Below are 24,654 nucleotides of genomic sequence, written 5' to 3'. Positions count from 1 at the left end.
AGGACGCCAGTTGTTCAGACAAGTTACCTTGGTCTTTTTAGGTACAGGAACAATGGTAGATGTTTTGAAGCAAGAGGGCACTCTACGCTGGGAGAGGGAGAGATTAAAAATGTCTAAACACAGCTGCCAGTTGTGCCGCACACACTCTGAGTACCTCTATGTTTCTGGATTCCAAATTTGCTAGCTTTTGGTAATGTCTTCCCACTTCTGCTTCCTCTCTTTTCCACTCCATTTCTGTTTCCGCTGTCACTTCTTCTCTTCTCCTCACCTGTCCATCTCCACCCTCCAGTTCCCCTCCTCCTTCCCTTCCTTCCATAGTCCACAGTCTTCTCCTATTTGGTTTGTCCTTCAGCTCTTTATCCCATCCACCTATCACTTCATAGCTTCTTATTTTATCCCCCCTTCCCATCCAGCTACCTTCCCCCTCATGTGGGCTCAGTCATACCTGCAAATTTATACCCTTGTACCCTTTCCCCTCCCCCCCAACATCTTATTCTGGCTTCTGCCCCCTTCTTTTCCAGTCCTGAAGAAGGGCCTTGGTCCAAAACAGCGACTGTTTATTCCACATCATAGGTGCTGCCTGACCTGCTGAGTTCTCCCAGCATTCTGTGTGTGTTGTTCTACAGACTATGCAGCTTCTGTTGATAAAATAAAATAATTATTTCGCTGTCCATGAAGTCTCACACCTGGATAACTTTTGACAGTTTCCCGGGGGTGAGGGGACAGAATAGAGGGGCTGAGTGGCCTACTTCTGCTCATGTAGCCTTATTCTCCTGTCCTTTTATACACCAGTGTGTAGTGCAGAAGGTATCCCTGAGATCAATACCTTCTGAAGATACTGGCTTCTAATTTAGCTGTTCGCTCCTTAAATGTAAACTATAGAACCTCACCCCTTTTCCTACCAACAGTATGTTTATTAAATTAGTTTTATTTGTCATGTGTACATCAAAACATAGAGTGAACTACATTGTTTTACATCAAATCAAATCAGTGAAGATTATGATGTGCAGACTGCAAGTGTTGCCATGCTTCCAGCTTCAGCATAACGTGCTCAGATCTCACTAAACCTAACTGTACATCTTTGGAATGTGGGCAGAAACCCACATGGTCATGGAGTAAATGTACAGACTCCTTATAGACCCCAGCAAGAATTGAACCCTGATAACCATATAACATATAACCATATAACAATTACAGCACGGAAACAGGCCATCTCGGCCCTTCTAGTCCGTGCCGAACTCCTACTCTCACCTAGTCCCACTGACCTGCACTTGGTCCATACCCCTCCATTCCCGTCCTGAAGTCCATATAGACAACATCCACCGCTTTACCCTCGTCAACTTTCCCAGTAACCTCATCAAAAAGTTCAATAAGATTTGTCAAACATGACCTTCCACACACAAATCCATGTTGACTGTTCCTAATCAGACCCTGTCTATCCAGATAATTATATATACCATCTCTAAGAATACTTTCCAACAATTTACCCACCACTGATATCAAACTCACAGGCCAATAATTGCTAGGTTTACTCTTAGAACCTTTTTTAAACAATGAAACCACATGAGCAATACGCCAATCCTCCGACACCATCCCCATTTCTAATGACATTTGAAATATTTCTGTCAGAGCCCCTGCTATTTCCACACTAACTTCCCTCAAGATCCTAGGGAATATCTTGTCCGGACCCAGAGACTTATCCACTTTTATATTCCTTAAAAGCGCCAGTACTTCCACTTCTTTAATCGTCATACTTTCCATAACTACCCTTCTTGTTTCCTTTACCTTACACAATTCAATATCCTTCTCTTTAGTGAATACCGAAGAAAAGAAATTGTTCAAAATCTCCCCCATCTCTTTTGGCTCTGCACATAGCCGTCCACTCTGATTCGCTGAGGGACCACTTTTATCCCTCACTATCCTTTTGCTATTAATATAACTGCAGAAACCCTTAGGATTTATTTTCACCTTACTTGCTAAAGCAGCCTCGTATCTTCTTTTCATTTTTCTAATTTCTTTCTTAAGATTCTTTTTACATTCTTTATATTCCTCGAGCACCTCATTCACTGCAAGCTGCCTATATTTATTGTAAATCCCTCTACTTTTCTGAACCAAGTTTCCTATATCCCTTGAAAACCGTAGCTCTCTCAAACTTTTAACCTTTCCTTTCAACCTAACAGGAACGTAAAGATCCTGTACCCTCAAAATTTCACCTTTAAATGACCTCCATTTCTCTATTACATCCTTCCCATAAAACAAATTGTCCCAATCCACTCCTTCTAAATCCTTTCGCATCTCCTCAAAGTTAACCTTTCTCCAATCAAAAATCTCAACCCTGGGTCCAGTCTATCCTTCTCCATAATTATAGTGAAACTAATGGTATTGTGATCACTGGACCCGAAGTGCTCCCCAACACATACCTCTGTCACCTGCCCTATCTCATTCCCTAACTGGAGATCCAACACTGCCCCTTCTCTAGTTGGTACCTCTATGTATTGCTGCAAAACATAGAGCAGCAATGTTGCACACATTTGACAGACTCCAAACCATCCAGCCCTTTTACAGAATGGGCTTCCCAGTCTATGTGTGAAAAATTAAAATCTCCCACAATCACAACCTTGTGCTTACTACAAATATCTGCTACTTCCTTACAAATTTGCTCCTCCAGTTCTCGCTCCCCATTAGGTGGTCTATAATACACCCCTGTAAGCATCACTACACCTTTCCTATTCCTCAATTCCACCCAAATAGCCTCCCTGGATGAGTCCACTGATCTATCCTGCCAGAGGACCGCTGTTATATTTTCTCTGACAAGCAATGCAACACCTCCCCCTTTTGCCCCTCCTATTCTATCACACCTGAAGCAACGAAATCCTGGGATAATTAGTTGCCAATCAACCACGTTTCACTAATAGCTACAACATCATATATCCAGGTATCAATCCATGCTCTAAGCTCATGCACCTTTCTTTCAATGCTCCTAACATTAAAATAGATGCATTTAAGAAACTCTCCACCTCTTTTTATCCTTACTGTAGCAAACAACTTTGTTATCTTTTTCTTCCTTGTCCCCTACATCTTTGGTCTGAGTGCTGCTGATATCTGTCCCCTGCCTATCCTCCCTCACACACTGTCTACTAGCTTTCTCTATTTGTGAACTAACCTCCTCTCTCCTAGTCTCTTCAATTTGATTCCCACCCCCCAACCATTCTAGTTTAAAATCACCTCAGTAGCCCTCGCAAGTCTCCCCGCCATCTTACTTCTGGGACTGTAAAGCATTGCACTAACTGCTATGCTCTGTGCTGTCAGCACAGCACAGATACATTGATAATCAGAACTGCACAAGGTCTAGGGTAGTTCACGCTGCCCCCCAGACTACAATGCTGCTACAGCAGTACATCCCTGGCTCTATCTGTAGGGAGGGAACATACAACCTGGAAAATCATTTGCAACCTTAGTGAGGTCCACTCCCCTCACAGTTGAAACCACTATCACAGGAAGGAGGTGCAGGAGCATCAGGAGTTCCAAATATCAGATATATTCCAAATAAGAAGAAATTTTAAAAGGAAAGAAGGACACTACCGTGGCTGACAAGTGAAGACAGAGCCAAAGTAAAAGCATAACAGAGGGCACACAAGGAAGCCAAAGCTAGTGGGAAGATAGAGGGTTGGGGAGATTTTAAAAACTTGCAGAAGAAATCTAAGAAGGTCATTTGAAAGGAAAAGATGAATTATGAGAGGAAGCTGGCGACTAATATCAAAGAAGAAACTAAAAGCTTTTTTAAGTATATAAAGGGTAAAAGAGAGTAGAGGGTAGATATAGGACCAATACAAAATGACGCTGGAGATATTGTAATGAGAGATGCAGGGATGGCAGAGGAACTGAATGCATATTTTGCATCAGTCTTCACAGTGGAAGACCTCCACAGTATACCAGACATTCAACAGTGTCAGGAAGTGAAGTTTGTGCAGTGAAAATTCCAACTTGAGAAGGTGCTCGGGAAGCTTAATGGTCTGAGGGTGGATAAATCTCCTGGACCTGATGGAATGCACCGTTAGGTTCTGAAGGAAGTAGCTGGAGAGATTACGGAGGCATTAATGATGATCTTTCAAGAATTGATAGATTCTGGCATTGTACCGGATGACTGGAAAATTGCAAATGTTACTCCGCTATTTAAGAAGGGTGGGAGGCAGCAGAAAGGAAACTCTAGACCTGATAGCCTGACATCAGTGGTTGGGAAGTTGTTGGAGTCAATTGTTAGGAATGAGATTACGGAGTACCTGCAGGCACATGACAAGATCAGCTTCCTGAAAGGAAAATCCTGCCTGACAAACCTACTGCAATTCTTTGAGGAAATTACAAGCAGGATAGACAAAGGAGATGTAGTAGATGTGGTATATATGGATTTTCAGAAGGCCTTTGACAAGGTGCTGAGACTGCTTAGCAAGATGAGAGCCCATGGAATTGCAGGGAAGTTCCTAGTGTGGGTGGAGCATTGGCTGGTTGGCATAAAACAGAGAGTGGGAATAAAGGGATCCTATTCTGGCTGGCTGCTGGTTACCAGGGGTCGGTGTGGGGACCACTGCTTTTTACGATGTATGTCAGTGATTTGGACTATGGGATTAATGGATTTGTGGCTAAATTTGCCAATGATACAAAAATAGGTGGAGGAGCGGGTAGTGTTGAGGAAACAGAGAGGCTTTGATAGTTTAGGAGAATGAGCAAAGAAGTGGCAAATGAAATACAATGTTGGAAAGTGTATGGTCATGCACTTTGGTGGAAGAAATAAACAGGCAGACTATTATTTAGATGGGGAGAGAATTCAAAATGCAGAGATGCAAAGGGACTTGGGAGTCCTTGTGCAAGGTATCCTAAAGGTTAACCTCCAGGTTGAGTCAGTGATGAAGAAGGCAAATGCAGTGTTGGCATTTATTTCTAGAGGTATAGAACATAAGAGCAGGGATGTGATGTTGAGGCTCTATAGGGCATTCATGAGACCACACTTGGAGTATTGTGTGCAGTTTTGGGCTCCTTATTTTAGAAAGGGTTATACTGACATTGGAGAGGGTTCAGGGTAGATTCACGAGAATCATTCCAGGAATGAAAGGGTTACCGTATGAGGAACGTCTGGCAGCTCTTGGGCTGTATTCTTTAGAGTTCAGGAGAATGAGGGGGGATCTCATAGAAACGTTCTGAATGTTAAAAGGACTAAACAGATTAGATATGGCAAAGTTATTTCCCATGGTAGGGGATTCGCGGACAAGAGGGCACAATTTCAGGATTGAAGGACGTCCTGTTACAGCTGAGATGCAGAGAAATTACTTTAGTCAGAGGATGGTAAATCTGTGGAATTTTTTGCCAGGAGCGGCTGTGGAGGGCAAGTCATTGGGTGTATTTACTTTACTTTGCTTTATTGTCGCCAAACAATTGCTACTAGAGCATACAATCATCACGGCGATATTTGATTCTGCACTTCGCGCTCCCTGGAGTACAAATCGATAGTAAATATTAAAAATTTAAATTATAAATCATAAATAGAAAATAGAAAAGGGAAAGTAAGGTAGTGCAAAAAAACTGAGAGGCAGGTCTGGATATTTGGAGGGTATGGCCCAGATCCGGGTCAGGATCCGTTCAGCAGTCTTATCACAGTTGGAAAGAAGCTGTTTCCCAATCTGGCCGTACGAGCCTTCAAGCTCCTGTGCCTTCTCCCAGAGGGAAGAGAGATGAAAAGTGTGTTGGCTGGGTGGGTCGTGTCCTTGATTATCCTGGCAGAGATAGATAGGTTCTTGATTAACCAGGGCACCAGAGGGTATGGGAAGAAGGCAGGGGAATGGGGATGACTGGAAGAATTGGATCAGCCCATGAACAGACTCAATAGGCCGAATGGCCTACTTCTGTTCCTATATCTTATGGTCTACACGAACATCAGGAGTTCAGGATGGAGGTGCAGGAGCATCAAGACTTGGGAAGGAGGTACAGGAGCATCAGGAGTTCAGGAAGAAGGTACAGGAGCATCAAGTCTCATTAAGGAGGTACAGGAGCACCAGGACTAAATTGCTAGACTAGGCAACAGCTTCTTCCCTCAAGCTGTGAGACTGTAATGAATACCCTGCCATCACTGAGGTCTGATCACTTGGGAAGTGAGGTTTTTACTGCATAGTTTACTGTTTACCTGTGCTGCTGACTTCACATGCAATTTGAATTATATCTTGGTTTATATGCTACGTACCATATTTGTTTTGTTGGTGCACTGTGGTCTGGAGAACGTTTTCTCACTTGTTTGTATGTACGAGTATATATGTGCAGTCAGATGACAAAAAACATTCACCTTGGACTGTTGCTCTGTCAGACTTTGTCCTCCAGTCTTATGGGCAGAGGCGATGAATGTGGCTATGCCAGCTCTCTCCTCACCTTATCTGACTGTATCTATTTGAGAAGAAGGTGGTCAATAGTAGTTTTCTGTTCTACTATTATTGGTAGTCACCCATAACTTTTCTGCTGTTGTCCTTCATTTGCAGTGTGATGATGTTGTTGATTCAGGGATCCATAATTTCCTCATTATTACTGATGCTCCACAATGAAAACTTCTATTCCATCTTTAAATTTACAAGGATATTGCTAGGTTTGGAGGACCTGAATTATAAGAAAAGATTGAATAGGTTAGGACTGTATTCCTTAGAATGTAGAAGATTGAGAGGAGATTTGATAGAGGTATACAAAATTATGAGAGGTGTAGATAGGGTTAATGCAAACAGGATTTTTCCACTGAGATTGGGTGGAACTACAACCAGAAGTCATGGGTTAAGGGTGAAAGGAGAACATCAGGGGAAACTTCTTCACTTAGAGGGTCATAAGAGTGTGGAAAAAGCTACCAGCACAAGCTTAATTTCAACTTTTAAGAGAAGTTTGGACAGGTACATGGATGGTAGGGGTACGGAGGGCTATTGTCTCAGAACTGGTCAATGAGGGTAGGCAGTTTAAATGTTTCAGCATGGACTAAATGGGCCTGTTTCTGTGCTGTACTTCTCTAAGACTCTACGACTCTTATCAGGATGGTCCTGAAGAAGTTCTTGGCTTGAAATTACAAAAATATATAATAATTACTATCTTTGTACAATTCTCTCAACCCTTGAGGTTTTTAACTAATTTTGGTTTAATGTTCAGCTCTAATCTACCTTTGTCTTGCCCCTTGTTGCTGAAATATATTGAGCTGGAGCCTTCTGGGAAAAGCCGGTCTTTCTGTGACAGAATTGTTGGCATTGCTCCCGAAACAACCTCTGGTTCACAATTCCCATGCAAAAGTGGAAGCCTGGATCCTCCTACCTGCTCTGCTGCACCGGGTTTACACTCTATTGGAGATGTCTTCGAGCCCAGGAATACAGCATTGAAAATTGTTCGGGAATTGCACCGCCTCGGATTGCAAGACCCTGCAGGGAGGGTTTAAACTAATTTGCAAGGGGGATAGGACCCGGAGCAATAGAGCAGTGGAAGAAGTGCATGGAGTAAAGCCAGATCTAACATATAAAGAGGCTTTGAGGAAAGGGAAGCAGAATAAAGGGTGTAAAGGTAGTAAGGTAGAAGGGTTAAAATGCCTGTACTTCAATGCAAGAAGCATCAGGAACAAAGGTGATGAACTAAGAGCTTGGATACATACATGGAATTATGATGTAGTGGCCATTACGGATACTTGGCTGGTACCAGGGCAGGAATGGGTTCTCAATATTCCTGGATTTCAGTGCCTTAAAAGGGATAGGGAGAGGGGGAAAGAGGGAGGAGGGGTGGCATTACTGGTCAGGGATGCTATTAGAGCTACAGAAAGGGTGTGTAATGTAGCAGGATCCTCTTTTGAGGCAGTATTGGTGAAAGTTAGGAACAGGAAAGGAACAGTTACTCTATTGGGGGTATTCTATAGGCCCCCTGGTAGCAGCAGAGATACAGAGGAGCAGATTGGGAGGCATATTTTGGAAAGGTGCAAAAATAACAGGGTTGTTATTATGGGTGACTTTAACTTCCCTAATATTGATTGGCACTTGATTAGTTCCAAGGGTTTAGATGGGGCAGAGTTTGTTAAGTGTGTCCAGGATGGATTCTTGTCGCAGTATGAGGACAGGCCGACCAGGGGGAACGCCATACTAGAACAAGTACTAGGTAATGAACGGGGTCAGGTCACAGATCTCTCAGTGGGTGAGCATCTGGCCGACAGTGACCACCGCTCCCTGGCCTTTAGCATTATCATGGAAAAGAATAGAATCAGAGAGGACAGGGGAATTTTTAATTGGGTAAGGGCAAATTATGAGGCTATCAGGCTAGAACTTGCGGGTGTGAATTGAGATGATGCTTTTGCAGGGAAATGTACTATGGACATGTGGTCAATATTTAGGGACCTCTTGCGGGATATCAGGGATAAATTTGTCCCAGTGAGGAAGATAAAGAATGGTAGGGTGAAGGAACCATGGGTGACAAGTGAGGTGGGAAATCTAGTCACGTGGAAGAAGGCAGCATACATGAGGTTTAGGAAACAAGGACCAGATAGGTCTATTGAGGAATATAGGGTAGCAAGAAAGGAGCTTAAAAAGGGGCTGAGGAGAGCAAGAAGGGAGCATGAGAAGGCCTTGGCAAGTTGGGTAAAGGAAAACCCCAAGGCATTCTTCAATTACGTGAAGAAAAAAAGGATGACAGGAGTGAAGGTAGGACCGATTAGAGATAAAGGTGGGAAGATGTGCCTGGAGGCCGTGGAAGTGAGCGAGGTCCTCAATGAATACTTCTCTTCGGTATTCACCAATGAGAGGGAACTTGATGATGGTGAGGACAATATGAGTGAGGTTGATGTTCTGGAGCATGTTGATAGAGGAGGTGTTGGAGTTGTTAAAATACATTAGGACAGATAAGTCCCTGGGGCCTGACGGAATATTCCCCAGGCTGCTCCACGAGGCGAGAGAAGAGATGGCTGAGCCTCTGGCTAGGATCTTTATGTCCTCGTTGTCCACGGGAATGGTACCGGAGGATTGGAGGGAGGCGAATGTTGTTCCCTTGTTCAAAAAAAGTAGTAGGGATAGTCCGGGTAATTATAGACCAGTGAGCCTTACGTCTGTGGTGGGAAAGCTGTTGGAAAAGATTCTTAGAGATAGGATCTATAGGCATTTAGAGAATCATGGTCTGATCAGGGACAGTCAGCATGGCTTTGTGAAGGGCAGATCGTGTCTAACAAGCCTGATAGAGTTCTTTGAGGAGGTGACCAGGCATATAGATGAGGGTAGTGTAGTGGATGTGATCTACATGGATTTTAGTAAGGCATTTGACAAGGTTCCACATGGTAGGCTTATTCAGAAAGTCAGAAGGCATGGGATCCAAGGAAATTTGGTCAGGTGGATTCAGAATTGGTTTGTCTGCAGAAAGCAGAGGGTCATGGTGGAGGGAGTACATTTGGATTGGAGGATTGTAACCAGTGGTGTCCCACAAGGATCGGTTCTGGGACCTCTACTTTTCGTGATTTTTATTAACGACCTGGATGTGGGGGTAGAAGGATGGCTTGGCAAGTTTGTAGACGACACAAAGGTTGGTGGTGTTGTGGATAATGTAGAGGATTGTCGAAGATTGTCTCTGTATCCACATCCTTCTGTAGTGAGGTGACCAGAACTGAACACAGTACTCCAACTGGGGTCTGACCAAGGTCTTATATACTGTAACATTACCTCATGACTCTTGAACTCAATCCGACGGTGATGAAAGCCAACACACCATATGCCTCTTTAACAGCATTCAACCTACACAGCAGCTTTGAGCGTCCTGTGGACACGGACCCCCCCCAAGATCTCTCAGATCCTTTACACTGCCAAGAGTCTTACCATTTATATTATATTCTGTCTTCAAATTGGACCTACCAAAATGAACCACTTCACACTTATCTGGGTTGCATTCCATCTGCTACTTCTCAGTCCAGTTCTGCATCCTATCGATGTTCCTCTGTAATTCTGACAACCCTTCAGAGTATCCACCACACCCCCAACCTTTGTGTCATCAGCAAACTTCCTAAAACCCACCCTTCAATTTCTTCATCCAGGTCATCTATGATAATCACAAAGAAGAAGGGTCCCAGAACAGATCCCTGCAGAACACCACTGGTCCCCAACCTCCGTGCAGAATATGAACCCTTTGCCTTCTGTGAGCAAGCCAATTCTGGATCCACAAAGGAAGGTCTCCTTGGATCCCATGCCTCCTTGCTTTCTGGAGGACCCTTGCATGGGGAACCTTATCAAATGCCTTACTGAAATCCATATACACTATATCCACTGCTCTACCTTCATCAATGTGTTTTGTTACTTCCTCAAAGAATGCAATCAGTGTCATAAGGCATGACTTGCCCTTGACAAAGCCATGCTGGCCATCCCAAGTCAGATTATGTCTCTCCAAATGCTCATAAATCCTGCTTTTCAGGATCTTCTCTCTCTACTCCCTTTCTTGAATAAAGGAACAACATTTGCAACCCTGTAATCCTCCAGTACTTCTCCCATCCCTATTGATGCAGAGATCTTCGCAAGGGGCTCAGCAATCTCCTTCCTCGTTTCGCACAATAGCCTAGGGTATACCTCATCCGGTCCCAGTGACTTATCGAACTTAATGCTTTTCTAAATCTCCAGCATATCCTCTTTCTTAATGTCTGTATGCTGAAGTGTTTCGGTCCACTGTAAGTCATCCCCACAATTGCCAAGGTCTTTTTCCTTCATAGTTACTGAAGCTAAGTAGTCATTAAGTACCTCCGCTACCTCCTCTGACTCCATGCACACATTTCCACTATATTGCACCTTACTGGTCCTATTCTCACACGGCTCATCCTTTTGCTCTTCACATATTTGTAGAATGCCTTGAAGTTTTTCTTAATCCTGCTCACTAAGGCCTTCTCGTGACCCCTTCTGGCTGTCCTAATTCCATTCTTAAGCTCCTTCGTAGCAACATGGTAATTTTCTAGAGCTCCAGCATTACCTAGTTTCTTGAACCTTTCGTAAGCTTTTCTTCTTATCTAGATTTTCTACGTTCTTTGTACACCGTGGTTCTTTAACTTTTCCCTGCATCAGGCATTTTCATGCCTTACAAGGTGCAGATTGGAAGTCTGTGTGGGGCGCCACTCCTCGCACAGACACTAGAGCAATGTGTGATTAAGTGCCTTGCTCAAGGACTTCAAACACGCTGCCACAGCTGAGGCTCGAACTAGCGACCTTGAGGTCACTAGACGAGTGCCTTAACCACTTGGCCACGTGCCATACAGAACTCCATACAAATATTCTGCCATACATTTCCCTGAAAACATCTCCCAAGTTCTTTCCTGATAGCATCATATTTCCCCTTACTCTAATTAAATGTTTACCCAAATTGTCTGCTCCTATCCCTCCCCAGCAGTGTGGTGAAGAAGATAGATTTGTGGTCGCTACCTCCAGAATGTTCTCCCACCGAGCGATCTGACACCTGACTAGGTTCATTTCCCAATACCAGATAAAGTACAGCCTCTCCTCTAGATGGCTTATCTACAGATTGTGTCAGAAAACGGTCCTGAACACACCTAACAAACTCCACTTGATCTAAACCCCTTGCGCTAAGGAGATGTCAATCGATATTAGGAAAGATAAAATCTCCCATCACAACAATCCTATTGCACCATTCCAGGATCTGCCTCCCTACCTGCTCCTCGGTATCCCTGTTACTGTTGGTGGTGGTGGGGGGGGGGGGGTCTATAAAAAACACCCAGTAGAGTTATTGACCCATTGGAGATGGTGGAAGTTTCAGAGAATTATGTGCTTAATACTGAGACTGGTGATGAGGACAAGAGGAACCCTATCCCTGTTAGGATGGCGGGAGGATGGGGTAAGAGCAGACATGCATGAAATGGAAGAGATGCTGCTGAGGGCAGCGTTGATGTTGGAGAAGGGAAGCCACTTTCTTTGAAAGAGGAGGACTTCTCCTTCATTCTACAATGAAAAGCCTGATTCTGGGAGCAGTTGCGGCAGAGACAGAGGAATTGAGAGAAGGGAATGGCGTTTTTACAAGTAGCAGGATGGGAAGTGGTGTACTCCAGGTAGCTGTGAGAGTCCGTGGGTTTATAATTGACATCAGTGAATAAGCTGTCTCTGGAGATGGAGACAGTGAGATTGAGAAAGGGGAGGGAAGTGTTGGAAATGGACCGGATAAATTCGACGACAGGCAAAGTGGATGAAGTTGATGAGTTCAGCACAGGTGCAGGAAGCAGCGCCGATGCAGTCGTCGATGTAGCGTAGGAAAAGTGTGGGACTCTCACCAGTGTAGGCTGTGAACATAGACTGTTCCACTTAGCCGACAAACAGGCAGACATAATTGGGACCCATGCGAGTGACCATGGCTACTCCTTTTGTTTGAAGGATGTGAGAGAGCCAAAGGAGAAATTATTTAGAGTGAGGACAAGTTCCACTAGGTGGACGAGAGTGGTGGTGGAGGGGAACTGGTTGGGTCTGGTGTCAAGAAATAAATGGAGAGCTTTGAGGCCTTCCTGGTGTGGGGGGCAGGGTGGAGGTGTAGAGGGACTGGACTGGACATCCATAGTAAAAATTAGTATGATGGGGCCCAGGGAACATGAAATCATTGAAAAGATCCAGAGTGTGTGAAGGGTTATGGATGTAGGTAGGAAGGGACTGAACTAGGGAGGATAAAACAGAGTCGAGGCTTTCTTCTTTGTGACAAGAAAAAAACTAGTGATTTGAATTTCGAATCAGGTCAGTGATCATTTTTATGAATTCTTTTTTTCTGTCCACAGTTGCCTTCTGACTAGTTGAGTATTTTAGCCATTTTTTTTCCTTTTTATTTCACTGGGATAATACCTAGACTTCAAGAGCTGAGTTATGAAAGAGATTAGCATTGTAGTCATTGGAATTTAAATAGGTTGGTAGAAGTTTTCAAGAAAGTAATGTTTAAGATAATTAGGTGGTGTTTATAAATGTATATTGCAGATATTTTTAATGAGTGGCTAAATCTGTATTTTGTTTTGTTCTTAATGTGTAACAGAAAGATTTTTAGCAGGAAAGGGGATTGTACTTCTTCTCAACATAAACAGAAGAGAATCTGCAGATGCGGGAAATCCAGAGTATCACACACAAAATGCTGGAGGAACTAGCAAGTCAGGCAGTATCCACGGAAATGAATAAATATCAACGTTTCAGGCTGACCATTTATCAGGATTGGAAAGGAAGGGGGAAGGAGCCAAAATAAGGTGGGGAAGGAGGGAACGGAGAACTCGGATGCCTGACCTGCTGAGTTCCTCTAGCATTTTGTGTATGTTGCTCTTTTTTCCAAAATCTATGTGGCAGAAGAGATGGTTCTGGAGGAGATTTTTAGTATTGATCAGAGATGACAGGTGAAGGGAAATAAGCACATCAACTCCTCAATATTGCTGCATACGGATGTTTTATTACTTTCATACTTTAAAGTGTATTCATTACATTCAAAGGTTCAAAAGGTTCATATCAAAGTATGTATGTAGTATACAACTCTTGTGATTTGTCTTCTCCAGGTAGCCATGAAACAAAGAAAACTATGGAAATTGTTCAAAGAAACACAATAAATCTATCCCCCTACATAAAAAAGTACGGCAACGCAATCATCAACCCCCAAATCCCCCTCCCCTGCACCAAACAAACGAACAAAACACACCAACAAGAAAAAATGGACAAAAACAGAATATAAAAACTATAAGACTGAAAATATCCAAAAGCCATAGTCCAATCCATAAACACAGAATCTTGGTTGCATCCTCTGATAGCATCGAGACAAAGGGATATCAATTGAATGCAGAGGCCTACCCTCCAGCAACAGCGAGCAATAGGCTGCCACACAGACTCCTCTGGCAGCAGGGAGATCCGTAAAGTGACCAAAGCAAGTTGTCGGTGCTGAACCCTTGCTGTCCTTCCGTATTCACTTCAATTTTCAATCTTCCTCAATGCTTTAATTGGTGATTAATGGAGTCAATCAACAGTTCACTCCCCATCTCGAAGTGTCTTTGCCTCGAGGCCGCTAGCGCTTGCTTCCTGGAATCTTCTCACAGACGGCAAAGCGCTGGCTGGATCACTCAATCAACCTCTCAACTGAAAATCACAGGCATTAAGAGTTCCAGAAACACTTTTAAGATGAAAAACAGAGGTAAAAGAAGTGAAATAAATAATTTTGTGGACTATCTAGAAGATGTTGACCGAGGGAGTGTTGCTCGCAGGCGCTATCTTAGACCATAAGACATAGGAGCAGAATTAGGCCATTTGGCCCATCAAGTCTGCTCTACCATTCAATCATGGCTGATACTTTTTATCTCCCCTCAGCCCCACTGCTTAGCCTTCACCCCATAACCTTTGATGCCGTGTCTAATCAAGAACCTATCAATCTCTGCCTTAAGTACACCTGGCCTACACAGCTGCATGAGGTAACAAATTCCACAAATACATCACTCCCCGGCTAAAGAAATTTCTCTGCACCTTTGTTTTAAATGGACATCCCTCTATCCTGAGGCTGTGCCCTCTTGTCCTAGACTCACCCACCATGGGAAACATCCTTTCCACAACACCTCTGTCTAGGCCTTTCAATATTCAAAAGTTTCAATGAGATCCCCCCCCATCCTTCTAAATTCCAATGAGTATAGACCCAGAGCCTTCAAACGTTCCTCATATGATAACTCTTTCTTTTCCAGAATCATCCTTGTGAACTGCCTCTGGACCCTCTCCAATGCCAGCACTTCTTTTTTTAGATGAGGAGCCCAAAACTGTTCACAATAGTCAAGTTGAGGCCTCACCAGTGTCTTATAAAGCCTCAGCATCACATATCAGTTCTTGTATTCAAGACCTTATGAACTGAATGCTAACATTGCAAATGCCTTCCTTGCCACTGACTCTACCTACAAGTTAACCTTTAAGGTATTCTACACAAGGACTCCCAAGACCCTTTGCATCTCAGTTTTTTTAGATTTTCTCTCCATTTAGAAAATAGTCCATACATTTATTTCTACTACCAAAGTGCATGACCATCCATTTTCCAACATTGCATTTCATTTGCCACTTCCTTGCCCATTCTCCTAATCTGTCTAAGTCCTTTTGCATCCTACCTGTCCTCAACACTACCTGCTCCTCCACCAATATTCTTATCATCTGTAAACTTGCAACAAAGCCATCTATTCCATTATCTAAATTATTTATATACAGCATAAAAAAAAGTAGCCCCAACGCCGACCCCTGTGGAATACCACTAGTCACTGGCAGCCAACTAGACAAGGATCCTTTTATTCCCACTCGCTGCCTCCTACCAATCAGCCAATGCTCTAACCATGTCAGTAACTTCCTTGTAATACCATGGGCTCTTAACTTGGTAAGCAGCCTCATGTGTGGCACCTTATCGAAGGCCTTCTGAAAGTCCAAATATACAACATCCACTGCATCCCCTTTATCTATCCTACTTGTAATCTCCTCAAAGAAGTTCAACAGGTTTGTCAGGCAAGATTTTCCCTGAAGGAAACCATGCTGACTTTGTACTATCTTGTCCTGTTTCACCAAGTACTCTATCACCTCATTCTTAGCAATTGACTCCAACATCTTCCCACCCACTGAGGTCTAGCTAACTGGTCTATAATTTCCTTTCTTAAAGAGTGGAGTGACATTTCCAATTTTTCAGTCACACATCCAATGATTTTTGGAAGATCATTACTAATGCCTCCATAATCTCTATCACTACCTCTTTAAGAACCCTAGGGTGCAGTTCATCTGGTCTGGGTGACTTATGTACCCTTACCTCTTTCAGCTTTTTGAGCACCTTCTCCCTTATAACAGTGATTGCACTCCTCTTTCTTCATACACTACAATATCTGGCGCATTTACAAGGATGTTGCCTGTATTGGGGAGCATGCCTTACAAGAACAGGTTGAATGAACTTGACCTTTTCTCCTTGGAGCGACGGAGGATGAGAGGTGCCCTGATAGAGGTGTGTAAGATAATGAGAGGCATTGATCGTGTGGATAGTCAGTGGCTTTTTCCCAGGGCTGAAATGGCTAGCATGAGAGGGCACAGTTTTGCTCAACAATATTTTATTGTTTTTTTAAATAAAGAGAGCATAGTATAAAGGAGTTTTGTGCAGTGCATAACAAATGTATCAATGCACAATTCACAATTATGAAAGAGATGCACCCATAGTACAATCATGTTTTGATTATCTCCTCACCCCTCCCAGTCCCCAACTCCAAGCCATCATTGCATTATCAAATAGAGTTAAATAGAACTTTTGTCCCCACAGAGCTGCATTGGTATAGTGAAGGTGTATTCTCATAGACTGTTGTATGTTTACAAGTCTTGAGTCCATGGAATTTTACCGGAAAATGCTGGAGGTCAGGGGTTTATTTACTGAGGAAAGAAAGAAAGGATGTACCTTTAGTCTGGCTGGGAATTCTGAAATTATTCAAGAAAGGGTCCCCACACCTTTTGGAACTTTATGTCTGAGTTGAGAATTGAATAATGGATCTTACATAGAAAATAGGTGCAGGAGTAGGCCATTCAGACCTTCGAGCCTGCACCGGCATTCAGTATGATCATGGCTGATCATCCAACTCAGAACCCTGTACCAGCCTTCCCTCCTTACCCCCTGATCCCTTTAGCCACAAGGGCCATATCTAACTCCCTCTTAAATATAGCCAATGAACTGGCCTCAACTGTTTACTGTGGCAGAGAATTCCGCAGATTCGCCACTCTCTGTGTGAAAAAGTTTTTCCTAATCTTGGTCCTAAAAGGCTTCCCCTTTATCTTCTCAAGGTTTAGACTCGACATGATGTCCCTGAGCTACTGAGCGTGGGTGGGCAGGGCAGCATCCCTCCACCTGAGCAAGACTGCGCGCTTGGCCAACAGAGAGGCAAAAGACAGTGTGCGACGTTTGGTCGGACTTAGGTGTGTGTCCCCCTCTCCAGAGGTTCCGAAAAGAGCAATCAAAGGGTTAGGTTCCAAATTGTAATTAAGTATTTGGGATAGAGTTTGGAGAACATCTTTCCAGTATTTTTCCAAGCTAGGGGATGTCCAGTACATATGAATAAGGGAAGCCTCGCCCCTTTTGCATTTGTCACAACAGGGATTAACATCTGGGTAAATCCGAGATAATTTAGTTTTAGACATATGGGCCCTGTGTACGACCTTGACTGTAACAGGCAGTGGCGGGCACATAAAGAGGTTAAGTTAACTAACTTGAGAATTGCTTCCCTTACCTCATCTGACAGTGAGGAATTTAAATCTTGCTCCCAGGCAGTTTTAATTTTGTCAAGGGGGGCTCGCCTCAGGACTGCTAGCTTGTTGCAAATAGTAGATATTAGACCTTTGCACAATGGATTCATGCAGAGAAACATATCAACGACGTTTGCCTCAGGTGTCTCAGGGAAATTTGGTATCAGAGGGCTGATAAAATGTCTAATTTGCAAATATCTGAAGAAATGAGTGTTGGGTAGGTTAAACTTTGCAGACAGTTGTTCAAATGATGCAAAGCAGTTGTCTATAAAAAGATTTTTAAAGCGCCTGATTTCCTTTCTATACCAGTCTTGAAATGTTGGATCATGTATAGAAAGTTGGAAGAGATGATTATATAGAATAGGACTTGAAAGGGAGAAGCCATGCTTTCTGAACTGAGCCCATACCCTCAGGGTGTGCCTGATAACAGGATTAGCAATTGGTTTAGGCGTAAGAAAGGGGAGTGTGGATCCAAGAAGTGTGGAGATGGAGACATTCTTAATAGAGTTCAGCTCCATTGTCACCCATATTGGGAAGTCAAATTGGTTGTAAAAATGAGACCAAAAGATGAGACAATGTATATTAGCAGAATATCAGCAGAAATTGGGCAGAGCCATGCCCCCATCTCTTTTAGATTTTTGAAGATGGACTTTATTCAGTTGGGAATGCTTACCCTTCCGTAAGTTGGGCGATATGACTGAGTCTAGCGAGTCAGAAAGGTTTTAGGAATGAAAACTGGTATGGATTAAAAAAGGTTTAAGAACTTAGGAAGGATGTTCTTTTACAACATTGATTCGGCCCATCAGGGACATAGACAGGGGTGACCACTGTGCTAGGCTGTGTTTTGTATGATTTAACAAATTAATGAAATTTTCTCCAAAAAGATGCTTATGTTTCCTTGTTACTGTGAGGCCAAGGTAAGTAAATTGGTTATTCACTTCCTTAAAAGGGAGGTTATGGAACTCTGATGCTTGTGCTTCTCTATTTATTGGAAAAAGTTCGCTCTTGTGTAAGTTAAGTTCATATCCAGAAAACTGGCTAAATTTGTTAAAGAGTGAGAACATGGAGGTGATCAGGTTTGATATAAAAAGTAAAAGATCATCAGCATAAAGGGAGACTTTGTGCTCAACTCCCTCCCTCCAAATCCCCGTCAGATCCGCACAACTACAGAACACAATCGCCAGTGGCTCTGTGGCCAGATCGAAAAGTAAAGGGCTTCCACTTTTGAGGTTGAAAGGTTGGGATTGCTGAGCATTGATCAAAACAGAGGCAGTGGGACGTTAATATAACAGTTTAATCCACGTAATAAAACTTCATAGTCATAGTCATACTTTATTGATCCTGAGGGAAATTGGTTTTCGTTACAGTTGCACCATAAATAATTAAATAGTAATAAAACCAGAAATAATTAAATAGTAATATGTAAGTTATGCTAGGAAATAAGTCCAGGACCAGCCCATTGGCTCAGGGTGTCTGACCCTCCAAGGGACGAGTTGTAAAGTTTGATGGCCACAGGCAGGAATGACTTCCTATGATGCTCAGTGTTGCATCTCGGTGGAATGAGTCTCTGGCTGAATGTACTTCTGTGCCCAACTAGTCCATTATGTAGTGGATGGGAGACATTGTCCAAGATGGCATGCAACTTGGACAGCATCCTCTTTTCAGACACCACCGTGAGAGAGTCCAGTTCCATCCCCACAACATCACTGGCCTTACGAATAAGTTTGTTGATTCTGTTGGTATCTGCTACCCTCAGCCTGCTGCCCCAGCACACCACAGCAAATATGATAGCACTGGCCACCACAAACTCGTAGAACATCTTCAGCATTGTCCGGCAGGTGTTAAAGGACCTCAGTCTCCTCAGGAAATAGAGACGGCTCTGACCCTTCTTGTAGACAGCCTCAGTGTTCTTTGACTAGTCCAGTTTATTGTCAATTTGTATCCCCAGGTATTTGTAATCCTCCACCATGTCCACACTGACCCCCTGGATGGAAACAGGGGTCACCGGTACCTTAGCTCTCCTCAGGTCTACCACCAGCTCCTTAGTCTTTTTCACATTAAGCTGCAGATAATTCTGCTCACACCATGTGACAAAGCTTCCTACCATAGCCCTGTACTCGGCCTCATCTCTCTTGCTGATGCATCCAACTATGGCAGAAACTTGGTCCAAAATCAAATTTTTCTAAAACACCAAAGAGGAAATTTCATTCCACACAGTCGAACGCTTTCTCTGCATCTAAAGAAATGACACATTCAGATATCCCAACTGAAGGTGAGAATAAAATATTTAAGAGGCAGCATATGTTAAAAAAGAGGAGGTGATTTTTGACAAAGCCGGTTTGGTCTTCAGAAATAATTGAGGGCAGGATGTTGTCATAGTCATAGTCATAGTTATACTTTATTGATCCCAGGGGGAAATTGGTTTTCGTTACAGTTGCACCATAAATAATAAATAGTAATAGAACCATAAATAATTAAATAGTAATATGTAAATTATGCCAGTAAATTACGAAATAAGTCCAGGACCAGCCTATCGGCACGGGGTGTCTGATCTTCCAAGGGAGGAGTTGTAAAGTTTGATGGTCACAGGCAGGAATGACTTCCTATGACGCTCTGTGCTGCATCTCGGAGGAATGAGTCTCTGGCTGAACGTACTCCTGTGCCCACCCAGTACATTATGTAGTGGATGGGAGACATTGTCCAAGATGGCATGCAACTTAGACAGCTTCCTCTTTTCAGACACCGCCGTGAGAGAGTCCAGTTCCATCCCCACAACATCACTGGCCTTACGAATGAGTTTGTTGATTCTGTTGGTGTCTGCCACCCTCAGCCGGCTGCCCCAGCACAGAACAGCAAACATGATAGCACTGGCCACCACAGACTCGTAGAACACCCTCAGCATCGTCCGGCAGATGTTAAAGGACCTCAGTCTCTTCAGGAAATGTTGTCCAGCCTAAGGGCCAAAACTTTAGCTAAAATTTTAACATTGACGTTTAACAGAGAGGGCACAGTTTTAGGGTGCTTGGAAGTAGGTACAGAGGGGATGTCGGGTAAGTTTTTTACGCAGGGAGTGGTGAGTGCATGGAATGGGCTGCCGGCGACTGTGGTGGAGTCGGATACAATGTGGTCTTTTAACAGACTCCTGGATAGGCACATAAAGCTTAGAAAAATAGAGGACTATGGGTAACCCTAGATCATTTCTAAAGTAAGTACGTGTTTGGCACAGCATTGTGGCGCGAAGGGCATGTATTGTGCTGTAGGTTTTCTATGTTTCTATGTTTGCTGATGTCTTCCACTGTGAAGACTGATGCAAAATACTCATTTAGTTCATCTGCCATCTCCAGGCTCATTTTCTAGGGATCCTATATCCACTGTCGTCTCTTTTTTTTACATACTTGAAAAAGCCTTTACTATCTACTTTGATATTGTTAGCTAGCTTGCTTTCATATTTCATCTTTTCCCTCCTGACAATTCTTTTAGTTGCTCTCTGTAGGTTTTTAAAAGCTTCCCAAACTTCTATCTTCCCATTAATTTTTGCTTTTTGTATGTCCTCTCTTTTGTTTTTACGTTAGCTTTGCCTTCCATCTGTCCTGCACCTTCCTCATTTTTCCCAAAAACTCACGCCATTGCTGCTCTGCTGACATCCCTGCCAGTAGCTCCTCCCAATTTACCTTGGCCAACTCCTCTCTCATACCACTGTAGTTTCCTGTACTCCACTGAAATACTGCTGTCAGATTTTACTTTTTCCCTGTTAAATTTCAAGTTGAACTCAATCATATTGTAATCACTGGCTCCTAAGGGCTCTTTTACTTTAAGCTCCCTAATACCTCTGGTTCATTACATAACACCCAATCCAGTATAGCTGATCCCCTAGTAGGCTCAACGACAAACTGCTCTAAAAGCTATCTCATAGGCATTCAACAATCTCACTCTCTTGAGATCCATTACCAACCTGATTTTCCCAATGACCTGCATGTTAAAATGACTATCATAACATTGCCCTTTTGTCACGCCTTTTCTATTTCCTGGTGTAATCTGTGGGCCACACCCCAGCTACTGTTGGGAGGCCTGCATATAATTGCCATCAAGGCCCTTTGACTAGATGTTCACTTGTGTCTTCAGTGGCACCACAGAAAAGAAAACTAAGTAAGATTTTATAGCATGCAAAATCATGAATGCTAATAGATGCCAAATAAACTATTTTCTTTTTTGTAGAATGTAAAATATTTAAACAGAAGTACAAGAATTTATTTTAACAGTCTCAATTTACAATGATTGCAATGATTACATTAAAAGTAATATAAACTTAAATTTTGCTACAAAGGAAATCATCTGGGAAACATTGCATTTTGTATGTTCTGACCAACAGCTTCATCTTATGCTGTATCTTGTCACTAATCTAAATGCAAGATGCTACTTAGCAGATATCGATGGTCTAGCCAGAGATAAGTGCATATTTCATTGTTGGGAAATTGAAAGGTTATTTGTGATGTGATCATGTAGATTGTCCATTCTTTACTTTGTAATTCCATGGTGTACATCTGGGTCATTCAGCCCCTTTTTCCTGTTTATGAACAAATATTCAGTGCTTCATAAGTTTACGGTTTTGAAATTTTGTAGATTTCAGGATGCAATTATTAGCCAGGGGATCTTGAATTATCAGTTTTTAACTAATTAAATGTTTATTAGTGTGCGTAAGGTCGATCTACTTAACGACAATGCTTTGTCATGTTTTATTGCTGTTAAAGAGCACATCATTATGGTGAGAATTGGTTATTTTTTTAAATACTCTGGTATTGTCTGCACTGAACAGTTATCTACATGCATGCTGTTAAACCTTTGGTTTGGAGAACAGTATTGGGCAGAGAACAGTATTGCCCTGATAAGATGTTAATTACATTATTACTCAGGTGCTGGTATAATGATTAGTGAAACATTTGATTATGTCACTAAATCTCATAAACTGATGGAATTAAAACAAATTTAAAATGTAAAATAAAGGTGTTAAACGGGTTTCTGAGACTATGCTTAGCGGCTTCAATATAGATTCAGCCTGCGCATGTCTGCCTTTACCCCATCTTCCTGCCACCTCATCAGGGATAGGGTTACTCTTGTCCTCACCTACCACCCCACTAGCCTCTGTGTCCAGCACATTATTCTCCATAACTTCCACTATCTCCAGGGGATCCCACCACCAAGCACCTTTCCCTCCCCCAACTTGCTGCGTTCCACAGGGATTGGTCCCTATATGACCCCCTTGTTCATTCGTTCTACCCCTACACCTCCTCCCCCACTTCCATTCAGGGCCCCAAATAGTCCTTCTGGGTGAGGTGACACTTCGCCTATGAGTCTATAGGGGTTATCTACTCTATCTGGTGATCCCGATATGGCCTGCTGTATATCGGGGAAACCCGGACACAGATTGGGAGACCTGTTCACTGTGCACCTACGCTCTGTCCGCCAGATAAAGCAGGATCTCCCAGTGGCCACCCATTTTAATTCCACTTCCCATTCCCATTCTGACATGTCAGTCTATGGCCTCCTCTACTGTTGGATGAGGCCACACTCAGGTTGGAGGAGCAACACTTTATATTCCATCTGGGTAGCCTCCAACCTGATGGCATGAAAATTGATTTCTTGAACTTTCGGAAAAGCCCACACCTACCCTCACCACACCATTCACAATTCCCATTTGCCTATCTCACCTTATCTCTTTACCTGTCCATCACCTCCCTCTGGTGCTCCTCCCCCTTTTCTTTCTTCCATGGCTTGTTTCCTCTCCGATCAGATACCCCTGCTCCAACCCTGTATCCCTTTCATCAATCAATTTCTCAGCTTATTACTTCAGCACCTCTTCCCCCCTCCTGGTTTCACTCATCACCTGTGGCTCTTCCTCCCCTCACCCCTTCCCCCCACTTTCTTACTCAGACTACTCATCTCTTTTCCCATTCCTGATGAAGGGTCTCTACTCGGAGAAAGGCTCTGTTAGATTGGGGGTTGTGTAATAACCGAGATCTTATTAGGGGGCTTTAGGAGAGAGTGATCATAATAGGATTGAATTCATGCTGCAGCTTGAGGGGAGAAGCATAAGTCACATGCATCAGTACAGTATCCCAATGGAATAAAGGGAAATACAGAGGCATGAGAGAGGAGTTGCCCAGGTGGATTAGAGGAGGATACTGCTCAGGATAATGGTAGAGCCAAAATGGCTGAAGTTTCTGGGAATAGTTCAAATGGTGCAGGATAAATATGTCCCACAGAGGAAGGAAGTTCTCAAATGGCAGGGGTAGGCAACCGTGGTTGACAAGGGAAGTCAAGGACTGCATAAAAGCCAAGGAAAGGGCATATAAGGTACTAAAAGTGAATGGGAAGCTGGGTGATTGGGAAGCTTTTAAAATACAACAACAGGCAACTAAAAAATCTAAAAGAAGGGAAAAGATAAAATATGAGGGCAAACTAGCCAATAATATAAAGCAGGATACTAAAAGTTTTTTCCATTATATAGACAGTAAGAGGGAAGTGAGAGTTGATATTAGGCCACTGGAAAATGATGCTGGTGAGGTAGTAGGGTTCAAAGAAATGGCAGATGAACTTTATTTTGCATCTGTCTTCACAGTGGAAGACAATAGCAGTGTACTAGAGGTCCATGAGTCTCAGAGAGCAGGAGTGAGTGCCATTGCTAGGCAGAATGAAAGGTCTTAAGGTGGATAAGTCATGTGGGGCAGATGGACTACATTCCAGAGTCCTGACAGAGGTTGCTGAAGAGATAATGAATGCATTGGTCATGATCTTTCAAGAATCACTTGATTCCGACATGGTCCCAGAGGTCTGGAGGATTGAAAATGGCACTCCGCTCTTTAAGAAGGGAGGAAGGCAAAATAAAGGAAATTATAGGTCAGTTAGCGGAACCTCAGTGGTTGGGAAAGTGTTGGAGTCTATTATTACAGATGAGGTTTTGGGGTACTTGGAGAATAATGATAAAATAAGTCAAAATCAGCATGGTTTTTGCAAAGGGAAATCTTCCCTGACAAATCTGTTAGAGTTCTTCAAGGAAGTGACAAGCAGGGATAGACAAAGGAGAGGCAGTGGATGTCTTACACTTGGTTTCTCAGAAGACATTTAACAAGGTGTGACACATGAGACTGCTTATCAAGATAAAATCCTATATGGCATTACAGGAAAGATACTGGCATGGATAGAAGAATGGCTGACAGACAGGAGGCAGCGATTGGGAATAAAGGCAGCCTTTTCTAGTTGGCTTCTGTGGCTAGTGGTGTTCCTCAGAGGTCAGTGTTGGGACCACTACTTTTCACGTTATTTGTCAATGATTTAAATAGTGGAATTGAGGGCTGTGTGGCAAAATTTGCGAATGATACGAAGAAAGGTGGAAAGGTAGGTA

General features: G+C 43.1%; 1 protein-coding gene across 5 annotated transcripts in view; it reads left to right on the top strand.

Annotated features, from left to right (window-relative positions):
- The window catches only part of fbxl4 (F-box and leucine-rich repeat protein 4), a 280,992-nt gene that overhangs the window by 239,705 nt on the left and 16,633 nt on the right, over window positions 1-24,654 (top strand). For 2 of the 5 annotated variants that reach the window (XR_011885044.1, XR_011885042.1), the window contains one exon: window positions 13,532-14,157. The exons of 2 other annotated variants lie outside the window; for them this stretch is intronic. The gene's annotated coding sequence lies outside the window, so the exon portion shown is untranslated. Of the gene's footprint in view, window positions 1-13,531; window positions 14,158-16,796; window positions 16,879-24,654 lie in introns of those variants that run through there. One more of the 5 variants, XR_011885043.1, reaches the window with a different exon arrangement.

The sequence above is a fragment of the Mobula birostris genome, chromosome 2 (genome assembly GCF_030028105.1).
Source record: "Mobula birostris isolate sMobBir1 chromosome 2, sMobBir1.hap1, whole genome shotgun sequence".
Lineage (NCBI taxonomy): Eukaryota > Metazoa > Chordata > Chondrichthyes > Myliobatiformes > Myliobatidae > Mobula > Mobula birostris.
Note: the sequence above shows the minus strand (reverse complement) of the source record. Positions and strands in the feature narration are given on the sequence as shown.